A 13,601-nucleotide genomic window follows, 5' to 3' on the forward strand; every position below is an offset into this window, starting at 1 on the left:
GTTCTAAGCGCTGGGGGGGTACAGGGTGATCCGAAGCAGCGTGGCTCAGTGGAAAGAGCCCGAGCTTTGGAGTCAGAGGTCATGGGTTCAAATCCCAGCTCCGCCACTTTTCAGCTGTGTGACTTTGGGCAAGTCCCTTCACTTCTCTGGGCCTCAGTTGTCTCCTATGTGAAATGGGGACTAAGACTGTGAGCCCCCCGTGGGACAACCTGTTCACCTCGTAACCTCCCCACCGCTTAGAACAGTGCTTTGCACATAGTAAGCGCTTAATAAATGCCATTATTATGATTATCCGGTTGTCCCACGTGCGGCTCACAGTCTTCATCCCCATTTTACAGACGAGGTAACTGAGGCACAGAGAAGCGAAGTGCCTTGCCCAAGGTCACACAGCTGACGAGTGGAGGAGTCGGGATTCGAACCCATGACCTCTGACTCCCAAGCCCGTGCTCTTTCCACCGAGCCACGCTAGGAGATATGACTTTAATGGTAATTGTGGCATTAAGCACTTACTATGTGCCAAGCGCTGTTCTAAGCACTAGATACAAGCTAATCTGGCCAAACACAGTCCCTGTCATTCATTCATTCACTCATTCATTCAATCGTATTTATTGAGCGCTTACTGTGTGCAGAGCACTGTACTAAGCGCTTGGGAAGTCCAAGTTGGCAACATATAGAGACGGTCCCTACCCAACAGCGGGCTCACAGTCTAGAAGGGGGAGACAGAGAACAAAACAAAACATATTAACAAAATAAAATAAATAGAATAAATATGTACAAATAAATATGTACAATAAGTATGTCCCACATGGGGCTCACAGTCTTAATCCCCATTTTGCAGATGAGGTAACTGAGGCCCAGGGAAGTGAAGTGACTTGCCCAGGGTCATACTGCAGACATGTGGCGGAGCTGGGATCAGAACCCACGTCCTTTAATTTCCAGGCCCGTGCTCTTTCCGCCAGACCACGCTAATAGGGCTTTGAATCAATCAATCAATCAATCGTATTTATTGAGCACTTACTGTGTGCAGGGCACTGTACTAAGCGCCTGGGAAGTCCAAGTTGGCAACATCTAGAGACGGTCCCTACCCAACAGCGGGCTCACAGTCTAAAAGGGGGAGACAGAGAACAAAACCAAACATACTAGCAAAATAAAATAAATACAAGAGATATATGTATTTATTTGAAGGTGGGGAGCGGGGTGGTCTGTCGTACCAGGCCAGAGGGAGGATGTGGAAAAGGGGTCAGCAGCGAGAAGGATGAGGGCGAGTCAGAGCGAGCAAGCTGTCACTGGAGGAGCTAAGTATGCGGGCTGGATTGCAGGAGGAAATCAGAGGGATAAGGTAAGAGAGAGCGAGAGTCAGCTGATTTCATGCTTTAAAGCTGATTTTAAGGCATTTCATTCATTCATTCAATCGTATTTATTGAGCACTTACCTTGTGCAGAGCACTGGACTAAACCCTTGGGAAGTCCAAGTTGGCAACGTATAGAGACGGGCCCTACCCAACAGCGGGCTCACAGTCTAGAAGTTGGAAGATCTTGAGGAGTGGGCAGACGTGGTTTGAGTGGATTTTTTGGAAATGATCTGAGCAGCCGAGTTAAATACGGACCGGAGTAGGCAGGCACAGGAGGCAGGGAGGTCAGCGAGGAGGCTGGGGTAATCAAGGACCCCACCCCATAACCACCCATGTGGGACAGCCTGATTACCTCTGATCTACCCCAGTGCTTAGAATAGTGCTCGGCACATAGTAAGCACTTAAATACCATTATTATTATTATCATTATTTATTACTCTATTTTACCTGTACATATCTATTCTATTTATTTTATTTTGTTAGTATGTTCGGTTTTGTTCTCTGTCTCCCCCTTTTAGACTGTGAGCCCACTGTTGGGTAGGGACGGTCTCTATATGTTGCCAACTTGGACTTCCCAAGCGCTTAGTACAGTGCTCTGCACACAGTAAGTGCTCAATAAATACGATTGATTGATTGATTGATAAGCGCTTGAATTAATGTAGTAGTTTGGAGAGGAACGGGCAGATTTTGGCGATGTGAAGGTAGAGTAGACAGGATATGGTGACAGATTGAATGTGTGTGTTGGATGAGAGACGAGTCAAGGATAATGTCGGCTTACGGGCTTGAGAGATAGTGAGACTAGTGGCATTGTCTACAGTGATGGGGAAGATGAGGAGATTGGTTTGGGGCACGTTTCATTTGAGGTGGGGCATCCAAGCAGAGATGTGTCCCGAAGGCAGGAGGAAACGTGAGGCTGCAGAAGAGAGAGTTGGGGCTGGAGAGAGAGATTTGGAAATTTGGGAATTATCCATGGCTTCTCCAAGGTAGTGGATGTAGACGGAGGATAAAAGGGGACTCAGCACTGAGCCTTGAGGGATTTCCATTGTCAGAGGGTCGGAGGCGGAGGGGGAGCCTGCAGAAGCGATGGATTTGGAGCGGTCGGAGAGGAGGAGAGCCGGGAGAGGACAGTGTCAGTGAAGCCAAGGTTGGATAATGTTTCTGGGAGAAGAGTAGAAGGTAGCTGAGAGGCCGTGGAGGATTAGGATGGGGTAGACACCATCGGGGATTTAGCAAGAAGAAGGCAGTTCCCACTTGATGGGCTGTAATGAGGAGCCCTGTGAAGAGACAAAGACCTTTACCATTGTAGATCATTTTATCAATCCTCTAAGCCAAGCAGGCCCTCTGTTCCTGATTTTTAAAATTTTTTTTTTATGGTATATAAGTGCTTGCTATGGGCCAGGCACTGTACTAAGCTCTGGAGTAGATATGGTAAATTGTGGTATTTAAGTCCTTACTATGTGCCAGACGCCATACTAAGGGCTGGGGTCGATACAAAGCAATTGGATTGGACACATTCCCCGCCCCTCTTGGACTCGCAGTCTTAATCCCCATTTTACAGATGAGGTAACTGAGACCCAGAGAAGTGATTTGCCCGCGATCACACAGCCGGCAAGTGGCGGAGCCGGGATTAGAACCCACATCCTTCTGACTTTCAGGCCCTTGCTCTATCCACTAGGCCACACTACTTCTCCATCCTTCCGACGATGCACCGTTGACGGGTAGTGTTGTGCTCTAGGATGTTTTCCTTTCCATCGTGGTAAATGAAGGCACGTGCAGTGGGAGGCCATCATGATACATCATCTCTGGTTCAGTACAACTACCGATGTGTGCTGAGAATTGTGAGTTTCCTGTAGCCGCCACTTCTTCTTGGTGGATGTAGGAGGTTAGTAGTGCCCTGGAGGTGGATATTTACTAGAACATGCAGGGTAGACAGTAATGGCAGGCTGCTTGGTGGGGTCTGTCTCCACTTTCAGCTGAATTGCTTGAGATTTCTTGCAGGGATCGTCAAATTGTTTGGCCAGTTGCTGCTCTGAGGGAGAGATGAAGTCTCGTGTGTGTGTGTGTGTGTGTGTGTGTGTGTGTGTTTGTGTGTGTGGTCTCTCTCTCTCTTTCTCTCTCTCTCTCTCTCTCTCGTCTTAATGGGCAAATACCGGCTGGTCTTGTACATTTAGTGTTAAATGTATATATGTATATATGTTTGTACACATTTGTTACTCTATTTTACTTGTCCATATCTATTCTATTTATTTTATTTTGTTAATACGTTTGGTTTTGTTCTCCGTCTCCCCCTTTTTGACTGTGAGCCCACTGTTGGGTAGGGACTGCCTCTAGATGTTGCCAACTTGGACTTCCCAAGTGCTTAGTCCAGTGCTCTGCACACAGTAAGCGCTTAATAAATACGATTGATGATGATGATGAGGATGAAATGCACGGCAGTGCTTTGCATTGAATGGTTGGAGGCTGTTGTTCCAGAAAACTAGTGAAAAAGAGAGATGCTGTCATTCAAATTTGATGTCTACTATGCGCACGCTCAGATCAATCATCAAATAATCCATTTCCTGAACAACGTCATGCCCGTTAAACATCTCATGTTCGACTTTTGTTACTTTAGTCTTTTCCCGGGGAGCCCTCTGGGAGTTTGCCTGTGGTCCTAAGGAAAGACGCGACAGGTGGAATGGCCAGGTATTATCAAAATATACTTATCTATCTAGATCTCCAAACGAGTTCCCCTGATCGAGGCGAGAGGAAAGGCACCAATCCCATCAAGATTGCGGGGAGTTTTGCCCTGTGAGATTTCCAGGCATGAGGGCGACGTCATTTCTTTTACGTACAGGATTCCCAGCTTCATTAACTCCAGGTGTGGCTGAAAGCCTGGAGCCTCTCCTCTGCGGGATCCTTTTAGACTATGAGCCCACTGTTGGGTGGGGACTGTCTCTATATGTTGCCAACTTGCACTTCCCAAGCGCTTAGTACAGTGCTCTGCACACAGTAAGCGCTCAATAAATACGATTGATTGAATGTGGAGACTTTGACCTGTTTTCTCTTAGACCCTGCCTGCATCTCCCAAGCCTTGCCCTGCGTGGTAACATCCTCAGCTTATCAAGGGCCTACAAAAAGCTGACTCTCCGCCAGTTGTCAGCGCTGTGACTTTGGGCAAGTCACTTCACTTCTCTGTGCCTCAGTTGCCTCCTCTGTAAAATGGGGATTAAGACTGTGAGCCCCACGGGGGACAACCTGATCACCTTGTATCCTTCCCAGCGCTTAGAACAGTGCTTTGCACATAGTAAGCGCTTAACAAATGCCATCATTTCTTTATTTATTGCAAGAGCGTAGGCTTGGGAGTCAAAAAGACCTGGATTCTAATCCTGGCTCTGCCACTTGTCTGCTGTGTGACCCTGGGCAAGTCACTCCACTGGGCCTCAGTGACCTCATCTGTAAAGTGGGGATTAAAATGGTGAGCCCCATGTGGGACCACCCCGATTAGCTTATATCTACTCCAGAGCTTAATACAGTGCCTGGCCCATAGCAAGCGCTTATATACCATTAAAAATAATTAAAAAAATCAGGAACAGAGGGCCTGCTTGGCTTTAGAGGATTGATTAAAGTGATCTACAATGGGATGAAATGGCATTTGCTGAGCTCTTACTGTGTGGAGAGCACAATACAACAAAAAGTGGAGCATAAAGGGAACATTTAATACCTTTTTAGTAAACAAATGTGAACCACAATGTTTTCCATGCTTTAGCTGTGTGTTATCCATCATGTGAGAACAGATCAGCCGGAAAGAACCATCCATCCATCCACTTCCTCTCTTGCATTTATCTCTGTTAGACCCGTTTTCCATGGGGTGATTCAGACCTGGCTCTCCGTGCCTTGAGTAAGCAGTACAGAATATATGGAAGGTGATATAAGAAGTCACTTCTCCAAGTCCAAACCATCTTCAATCAATCGATCGATCGTATTTATTGAGCGCTTACTGTGTGCAGAGCACTGCACTAAGCACTTGGGAAGTACAAGTTGGCGACATATAGAGACAGTCCCTATCCAACAGTGGGCTCACAGTCTAAAAGGGGGAGACGGAGAACAAAACCAAACATACTAACAAAATAAAATAGAAGAGATATGTACAAGTAAAATGAATAAATAAATAAATAGAGTAATAAATATGTACAATCTTCGAGGAGGTTAAGCTCATTCTGGGCAGGGAACGTTTCTGGTAACTCAGAGAAACGGGGTGGCCTAGAGGAAAGATCACTACCCCACACTTAGAAGAGTGCTTGGCCCATAGTAAGCGCTTAACCATTATGACTGTTATTATTATTACCCTCCCAAGTGCTTAGTATAGTGCTCTGCACATAGTGAGCACTTGATAAGTACCAAGGATTGAGAGTGAAGCTTGGTGAGTTGCTTACTTTAGGGTTTGTTGTCGTAAGGTCCTCCCTTCAAAGCCCTACTGAGAGCTCCCATCCTCCAGGAGGCCTTCCCAGACTGAGCCCCCTCCTTCCCCTCCCCACAGCACCTGTATATATGTTTGTACGTATTTATTACTCTATTTTATTTGTACATATTTATTCTATTTATTTTGCTAATATGTTTTGTTTTGTTGTCTGTCTCCCCCTTCTAGACTGTGAGCCCGCTGTTGGATTGGGACAGTCTCTATATGTTGCCAACTTGGACTTCCCAAGCGCTTAGTACGGTGCTCTGCACACAGTAAGCGCTCAATAAATACGAATGAATGAAGGTCAGAAGTACTGCAGGTGGTAGTGGTATTTATTGAGCACCTACTCACTACAGACCATCGTACTAACTGCTTGGGATGGGCTAGCAGTAGCCATAGCATTTATTGAGCACTTACAAGTGTGCAGTGCACTGGATTAGGTTCTGGGAAAGAATACTCAGGTGGGTACTCAGGATCCCGTCATCAGAGGTATTTATTGAGCCCTTACTATGTCCAGAGCACTGTACTAAACACTTGGGAGAATACAGTAAAACAGAGTTGGCAGACACGTTCCCTGCCCACAGTGAGCTTACAGGCAAAACGGGGAGACAGACGTTAATATAAATAAATGCATGCATAATTTCAAATCTGTAATTTAAAGATATGCACCGAAGTGCTGTCCTTTGTGGGGCTCAAAGAATATTAAGTGAAGGAGAGGGGACTGGAGATGAGTGATGAAACAAATGACGTGTATCCTCCTCAGAAGAAACATACACTAATGAATCGATCAATGGTATTTATTGAGCACTTATTCTGTGCTGGGTAATGTATCAGATGCTTGGGAGAGTACAATGCAGTAGAGTGTGGAAGATGGATAGAGAAACAGAGTAGTCGAGATAAATAATTGCATCATAATGAAGGCATTTAAGTGCTTACTCTGTGCAAAGCACTGTTCTAAGCGCTGGGGGGGATACAAGGTGATCAGGTTGTCCCACGTGGGGCTCACAGTCTTCATCCCCATTTTCTAGATGAGGTAACTGAGGCCCAGCGAAGTAGAGTGACTTGCCCAAGGTCACACAGCAGAGTCGGGATTAAAATCTGTGACCTCTGACTCCCAAGCCCGGGCTCTTAAAGGTATGTACAGTGGGCTTCTTAATTAGCACGTTCAGCTGTAACACACTGTACCTTTTCAAAAATTAAATAGGATTATGGTCCTTGATTTTTGATTTTCAGTTTTTTTAATTTTTTTTTCCTGGTTAATAAACAGTTTCCCCGGGGATGGTGAGCCCCTCCCCGGAGACGGTCAGCCCCTCCCTGGGAACCGTAAGCCCGTCGTGGTCGGGGATCGCACCTGCCAACTCTACTGCATTGTACTTTCCCGAGCACTTAGCACAGTGCTGCGCACCTCGGAAGTGCTCAAAAATACCACTGATTGATGCACTCACCCCCGGGAGCTTCACAGATGGGTGATGCTGGAACTTCATGCGATCAGGAGCCGGAGGAAGGACAACATTTCGGGAGGCACTAAGGAACCCGCTCCCTTCGTGGGGCGGCGCCTGCCAGTCGCCATTCCTTTGGATAGGACGTCCGTCCTCCAGGGGCCGCGCCAGATCCGTCCCGGATTTTGGCTAAGAACTGGGAAATTACCGGCACTCCTAGAAGCTGGAAAATTCAACCCAGCCCGCGAGCTGAAGGCAGAGCTGAGTTCTTGCGGTGTTTTGGGGCCAACTGGCTCTCCGGGAGAGTGTGTTTTCCAGCCGAAATTCCAGGCGGCTCGGATCAGGACACTGCTGGGGGACAGCTTCCAAGGCCGCCCATCGGCCCGAGCCGCGGAGCGCTGACCCGGTGGGAGGGGCGCCCAGTACAGTGACTGACGCTGGCCCGGCTCCCGGCGGCACTGGAAAGCTGGTAGATTTGCCGGAAATACTCCGGGCCACTGGGGCTTTGCCCAGAAATTGGAACAAAGGACCCATTTTATAATAGCCGATTTTAATCTTTGGATTCTTTTTTTTCTAACAATGATGGTACCCGTTAAGCGCTTACTATGTGCCTAGCACTCTACCAAGTGCCGGGGTGGATTCGAGCAGATCGGTTTGGACACAGTCCCACGTGGGGTTCACAGTCCCGATCTCCATTTTCCAGATGAGGCAACTGAGGCACAGAGAAGTGAAGTGGTTTGCCCCAGGTCACGCACCAGAGAAGTGGCGGAGCGGGGATTCGAACCCATGACCTCCTGACTCCCAGTCCCGTGCTTTATCCACTATACGATGCCGCTTCTTAAAGGCACCATTCGGGTATATGTTGTAAAGTTGTGTGACCTTGGGCAAGTCACTTAACTTCTCTGTGCCTCAGTCATCTGTAAAATGGGGATGAAGACTGTGAGCCCCCCGTGGGGCAACCTGATCACCTTGTAACCTCCTCAGCGCTTAGAACAGTGCTTTGCACATAGTAAGCGCTTAATAAATGCCATTTAAAAAAAAAGTTGATGCATTGGTAAGTATTATGTAAGAAAGGCAAGTTTTGCATCGCCACCTAGGGCTATCCAGATGTCGGAGACAATTTTCCCGTTTGTGTGTCCGATGGTTCATTTTCTTCCTCAAACAGGCTGCTTCCACTTCCTTTCCCACAACTCTTTTCCCAATCCAGCTTCTCTCCCCATTGTTCCACTGAACCTGTCCTCCCAAGGCCACCGGTGACCTCCTCCTTGGCAGATCCAACAGTCTGTGCTCCGTTCTGATCCTCCCCTGATGCTGTGGACCACCCCTTCCTTCTGGAAACGCTACCCAGAGAAGCAGCATGGCTGAGTGGAAAGAGCCCGGGCTTTGGAGTCAGAGGTCGTGGGTTCAAATCCCGGCTCCGCCGACTGTCAGCTGTGTGACTTTGGGCAAGCCACTTAACTTCTCTGGGCCTCAGTTCCCTCATCTGTAAAATGGGGATTGGCTGTGAGCCCCCCGTGGGACAACCTGATCACCTTGTATCCCCCCCAGCGCTTAGAACAGTGCTTTGCACATAGTAAGCGCTTAATAAATGCCATTATTATTATTATTATTATTATTATCCAACCATGGTTTCTCCGACAGTGTCCGCTCCTGGTTCTCCTCCTCTTCCTCAGTCTCTTTTGCGGGCTCCTCCCCTGCTTCCCACCCCCTAACCTGGGAAGTTCTTGAGTCTCATTTCTGGGTTCCCTCCTCGTCACACTTGCTCCCCTGAGAAGCAGCATGGGCTTGGGAGCCAGAGGACTTGGGTTCCGATCCCGCCTTTGCAACTTGCCTGCTCTTTGACCTTGGGCAAGTCAGCAGTTTTCTCTGTGCCTCAGTTTTTCTTCATCTGTAAAATGGAGCTTCAATTCCCGTTCCCCCTCCTCCTTAGACTTGAGGCCCGTGTGGGTTAGGGGCTGTGTCTGACCTGGAGAACCTGTGTCTAGTATGTGCTTGGCACATAGTAAGCGCTTCCCAAATCCCATAGTTGTTGTTGTTTTGAGCCATCCGTTCCCATGGGTTCAACCATCGCCTCTATATGGATGATTCCCAAATCTCCCTCTCTCTTTCTCTGCGGTCTCATATCTCCTGCCTCCCGGACATCTTTACGTGAGCACAAGCTCAACCTGTCCGAAACTGAATTCCCTCCTTCCCCCAACTTTCCCATCACCATCCTCCCTATCTCTCAAGTTCCCAAACCCTGGCATTATCCTTGACTCTTCCCTCTTATTCAACCCCCACATTCGGTCCGTGGTCAAACTGTTTCCTCGTCTACAACGTTTCCAAAAGTCTGTCCCTTCGTCTCCGACCCAACGGTGACCACGCTAGTCAAGGCATTTGTCACTGTGCTGCTCGGATCGTTATTCTAAAATGTACCGTTTACATCAGAAGAAAGGGCACGGGCTTTGGAGTCAGAAGTCATGGGTTCAAATCCCGGCTCCGCCAACTGTCAGCTGTGTGACTTTGAGTCACTTCACTTTATGCCTCAGTTACCTCATCTGTAAAATGGGGATTCAAACTGTGAGCCCCCCGTGGGACAACCTGATCACCTTGTTACCTCCCCAGCTTAGAACAGTGCTTTGCACATAGTAAACACTTAACAAATACCATCATTATTATTATTATTATCTCCCATTCCTCAAAACGACTAACAGTTGTGCATTCCAATCCACATCAGGCAGAAACCTCTGACCATTTGCATTGCATCAGCTCTTTCCCTCCCACTCAATCTATCAATCACGGGTATTTATTGAGTGCTTACTGTGTGTAGAGCACTGTAATCTAAGTGGTTGGGAGAATCCAATATAACAGAATTGGTAGATACCGTCCCTGCCCGCAATGAGCTGAGAGTCTAGGGGACTCAATCATTCTCTTCTACCAATATATCCCAGCTGTTTTTTTTTTATGGTATTTAGAGAAACAGTGTGGCTCAGTGGAAAGAGCTCGGGCTTTGGAGTCAGAGGTCATGGGTTCAAATCCTGACTCCGCCACTTGTCAGCTGTGTGACTTCGGGCCAGTCACTTCACTTCTCTGGGCCTCAGTTCCCTCATCTGGAAAATGGGGATTAAGTCTGTGAGCCCCACGTGGGACAACTTGATTACCTTGTATCTACCCCAGCGCTTAGAACAGTGCTTTGCACATAGTAAGCACTTAATAAATGCCATCATTATTATTTAAGCACTTACTAGGTGCCAGACACTGTACTGAAGACTGGGGTAGATACAAGTTAATCAGGTTGGACTCAGTCCATGTCATTCTCTCGTTGTCATACTTACTGGGTGCAGAGCACTGTACTGAGCGCTTGGGAGAGTACAGTACAACAATAAACGGTCACATTCCCTGCCCACAATGAGCTTACAGACATCGGGGAGACAGACATCGTTACTGATAAATAAAATGACAGATATATGCATAAGTGCTGTGGGGCTGGGAGGGGGGAAGAGAAAAGAAACAAGGCAGGGGGACACAGAAGGCTGTGGGAGATGAGAAGTAGGGCTTAGTGAAGCCCTCATGGAGGAAATGTGCCTTCAGTAAGGCTTTGAGGGGGGAGAGTAATTGTAGGATTTGAGGAGGAAGGGCGTTGAAGGACGTGGGCTACTGGTCAGCGGCGAGAAACGTGAGAGGAGGCGTGGTGAGAAGGTTAGCACCAGAGGAGCCAAGTGTGAGGGCTGGGTTGGAGAAGGAGAGAAGTGAGGTGAGGGAAGAGGGGACAAGGTGGTGGGCTGCTTTAAAGCCAATGGCGAGGAGATTTTGTTTGAAACTCCACTGGAGTTTTTTGAGGAGCGGGGTGACGTGTCCTGAGTGATTTTTGTAGAAAAATGATCCGGGCAGCAGAGTGAAGTATGGCCCACATGGGACTCACAGTCTTAATCCCAGTTTTACAGATAAGGGAACTGAGTCACAGAGAAGCAAAAGTGACTTGCCTTAGGTCTCACAGAAGACAAGCGACGGAGCTGGAATTAGAACCCAGGCCCGTGCTCAATCCACTAGGCCACGCTGCTCTCTTTGCCCTCTTCATTTCTCCCGCTTCACATCACAGCTTTCCCCATCTTTGAAGCCCCTCGAAGATCACATCTGCTTTTGGAGGCCTTCCCAGAGTAACCTTTCATCTCCCCACTTGAATAGAGTCTAACTGCCACTTCAGCCGTAATGTGCCAACCAAGCGCTTACTTTACTACAACTTCATAGCAGCAGCATGGGTTTGGGAGTCAGAAGGCCATGGGTTCTAATCCCGACCCCGCCACTTGTGCTGCGTGACCTTGTCTCTGTGCCTGTTAAAATGGAGATTGAGACTGGAAGCCTCAAGTGGGACCAGGACCGTGTCCAACCCGATTTGCTTGAATCCTACCCCAGTGCTTAGTAGAATGTCTGGCACATAGTAAGTGCTTAACAAATACCACTTTTATTAGAAATAATAATGATAATGATGGTATTTGATAAGCACTTACTATGTGCAAAGAGCACTGTTCTAAGTGCGTAATAAATACCACTTTTACTAGTAGTAATAATAATAATGATGGTATTTGATAAGCACTTCCTATGTGCAAAGGACTGTTCTAAGTGCTTAATAAATACCACTTTTATTAGTAGTAATAATAATAATGATGGTATTTGATAAGCACTTACTGTGGGCAAAGCACTGTTCTAAGCACTGGGGGGATCTGAGGCGATCAGGTTGTCCCACGTGGGGCTCACAATCTTAATCCCCATTTTACAGATGAGGGAACTGAGGCACACAGAAGTGAAGTGACTTGCCCAAAGTCACACAGCTGACAATTGGCGGAGCCGGGATTTGAACCCATGACCTCCGACTCCAAAGCCCGGGCTCTTTCCACTGAGCCACGCTGCTTCTCATAAGCCACTCTGCTTATGGGCATGTCTTATGTACCCGATTACTCTCCCTTTTTGTAGTCTATCTGTCTCTTTTCCCCACTAGATGATAAGCTTCTTGAGGGCAGAAATTGTCTTTTTATTTATACTCTCCCAAGCCCTTAGAACAGTGTTCAGAGTAGGCACTCAATAAATGCTATTGATTGATTTTTACTAAGCAAGTGGTTGCATGCTTAAAGATTGAATTTAGGCCTGTTCAAATTGTGTTTCAAGAAAGAAATAATCCATTGGCCAGATTAGCTATAAGCTTTTACAAACAATTATCAAGTTTTTCAGTAAACAGTGCCACATTTCAAAGCTAGTGTATTTCAGTGAAGTTCAGAGATTGGAAATTAGAAGTTGCACTTAATTCCTGCATTTCTTTTGCCTTTTTATCGTTTTGCTGTATCTGGTCCACACTGCTTGATGTTTCTCATGTTGGCATCACATTTTGGGATACAATATTGCGATTACATCTTTGCTTTAATCTGAGCAGTCGGGAGCTTAAAACAGGCAAAACAGTGAACATTTCGTGGGTTGTTGAAACGCTCCTCTCTAATAACCTCTCAGGAAAACATTCCGGAGGATTCAGGTCGCGGGAGGCCAGCTGAGGGTAACTTGCTTGGAGAACAAATGGTATTGATCAAGTGGTATTTATTGAGCAGTTACTGTGCAGCATGCTGAAGAGACAAGATCTCTAGACTGTAAGTAATAATAATAATAATAATGGCATTTGTTAAGCGCTTACTATGTGCAAAGCACTGTTCTAAGCGCTGGGGGGGATACAAGGTGATCAAGTTGTCCCACGTGGGGCTCACAGTCTTCATCCCCATTTTACAGATGAGGTAACTGAGGTGCAGAGAAGTTAAGCGACTTGCCCAAGGTCACACAGCAGCCATGTGGTGGAGTTGGGATTCGAACCCATGACCTCTGACTCCAAAGCCCGTGCTCTTTCCACTGAGCCACGCTGCTTCTCTTTAGAGAACGTGTCCCCTATTTCCATTGTATTGGCCTCTCGCAAGCACTTAGTTCACTGATCTGTACACAATAAGTGCTCAATAAATACCATTTATTGAGCTCCAGGATCCTCCTACCAGTGCTCAGAGCAGCGCTTGGCACTTTATCTCTATTTGGTGCCGAATTGTACTTTCCAAGCGCTTAGTACAGTACTCTGCACACAGCAAGCGCTCAATAAATACGACTGAATGAATGTACCAAGCGTTTGGTAGTCTTGGCGTCTACAGTCGGTAGACACAGTCTTTGTTCTTAAAGACATTAAAATACAGTGTAGAATAGATTAAGGACACATACCATCATCAATCGTATTTATTGAGCGCTTACTATGTGCAGAGCACTGTACTAAACGCTTGGAAAGTACAAGTTGGCAATATATAGAGACGGTCCCTACCCAACAGTAGGACTAAGTGCTTGGGAGAGCACTTGGGGGCCGGGGGGAATAGGGTGG

At 47.1% G+C, this 13,601-nt stretch overlaps 1 protein-coding gene across 1 annotated transcript in view; it reads left to right on the forward strand.

The window, feature by feature from the left end:
• The window catches only part of KIAA1328 (KIAA1328 ortholog), a 338,663-nt gene that overhangs the window by 9,723 nt on the left and 315,339 nt on the right, over nt 1-13,601 (forward strand). The window lies entirely within an intron of this gene.

The sequence above is a fragment of the Tachyglossus aculeatus genome, chromosome 3, assembly GCF_015852505.1.
Source record: "Tachyglossus aculeatus isolate mTacAcu1 chromosome 3, mTacAcu1.pri, whole genome shotgun sequence".
NCBI classification, from domain to species: domain Eukaryota; kingdom Metazoa; phylum Chordata; class Mammalia; order Monotremata; family Tachyglossidae; genus Tachyglossus; species Tachyglossus aculeatus.